The sequence below is a fragment of the Triplophysa rosa genome, linkage group LG24 (genome assembly GCF_024868665.1).
Source record: "Triplophysa rosa linkage group LG24, Trosa_1v2, whole genome shotgun sequence".
Taxonomy (NCBI): Eukaryota; Metazoa; Chordata; class Actinopteri; order Cypriniformes; family Nemacheilidae; genus Triplophysa; species Triplophysa rosa.
This window is the reverse complement of record NC_079913.1, coordinates 15,176,522-15,177,978: the sequence shown is the minus strand read 5'-3', so window position 1 is coordinate 15,177,978 and position 1,457 is coordinate 15,176,522. Positions and strand designations below refer to the sequence as shown.

At 49.0% G+C, this 1,457-nt stretch overlaps 1 non-coding gene across 1 annotated transcript; it reads right to left on the bottom strand.

The window, feature by feature from the left end:
- Nucleotides 1-938: 938 nt before the first annotated feature.
- On the bottom strand, nt 939-1,020 carry trnaf-aaa (transfer RNA phenylalanine (anticodon AAA)). The gene has a single exon. It is a non-coding gene; the product is annotated as a tRNA-Phe (tRNA).
- Between the last annotated feature and the right edge of the window lie 437 nt (nt 1,021-1,457).

Here is a 1,457-nt window from a genome sequence, read left to right as displayed (position 1 = left end):
CCATTGTACCCCTAAAGGTACAAATCACGCCTCCGAAGAGACTGGAGCCTTAATCCAGCGCCTTAGACCGCTCGGCCACGCTACCTCGAAAAGGCATCTTCTGCGGGCCGTTTCCACCATTGTGTTTGACATTAGGCCCCGACAACGTTTCACAGACAGTCAGTAATTTACAGGGTTCTGTCCGCTTAGGGTTCTGTGCACCTTTCTGATGCAGGGGCGTTCAGTCCTTTCTCTGGAGGCGATGCCACCTGTAGATTTCAGATCATCAAGTACACCTGAACCGGATAATGTGGCTCTGGGAGTTGGCAGGTAAGTGAAAGTCAGACGTGTTTTAAAAACTGCCCTGACAGCTTTTCTTTGGTCTTTTTTCCCATGATTTCCTTAAAGGTTCCTGCAAAGCAAACATTTGTAAATCACATTAAAGGTTATATGTACACATAGGTTTACATTGAATGTGTAGTATATTTATACACACACACACATGTATATATATATATATATATGTATAATAAACATACAGTGAAATAAAAGAAAAAACGTATTCTGAAGTCTCCAGAGAGTTTGCGAGATTTCTTGTGTTCACAAGCCAGTCAGACCGTGGTTCACAGTCAGAACTGTTTGGTAATCCGATCGCGTGTGGGTTGCGCTGTCTTCGTCACAACACGGCGCACCGTCAGAAACTCTAATTTAAAAATTAAAAAAAAAAAAAATTATTTAAAAAAATATTTTAGTGAGGCCCAGGCATAAGAGCTCTGCGTAACTTCTCAATGCTCGGTTATTCAACCCTGTCCCTGGAGGTGAGCCTAGCCGCAGTTGCATCTCCCTTATCGAGCCCCCCTGTACCTGCCCATTTGGCTCAGACGGTCTGCAGGTACATGTTAGTGAGATGCTAATTAATGGCTGCCCTCTCAGCTCAGCCTGTGCGCTATCTGGCAGATTGGCAGCGGTGGGATTTGAACCCACGCCTCCGAAGATACTGGAGCTTTAATCCAGCGCCTTAGACCGCTCGGCCACGCTACCTCAGGACTGCGGCTTCAGCAGGCCCTTTTACGCCACTGTATCTCTCAGTTGGCTGTACAGCCGCAAGTTCACGCGGACCAGGTACAACAGCTGGGCCACGACTACCACAGGTTCGGTGCCCTCTGGGCTTAACTCGTGCGGCACAGAGGGACGATCCGGCAGCGTAACGGGCGATGTAATGGAGACGTCAAAAAGTGACAGGCAGGATCACATCAACGACACAAACACAGCACGTGGCGTTCTGCCGTGACCCGGATTCGAACCGGCGTTGCTGCGGCCACAACGCAGAGTACTAACCACTATACGATCACGGCAAGCAACCGGCCCTCCGGCAAAGCTGCGCTAGCAGGACTTGTTGACTACATCTGCAGGGAGGGGATTGGCAGGTTTTGCTGAGGTCTCAAGGAATTTCTGGTGCATGCGCTGAAGCAAAGATC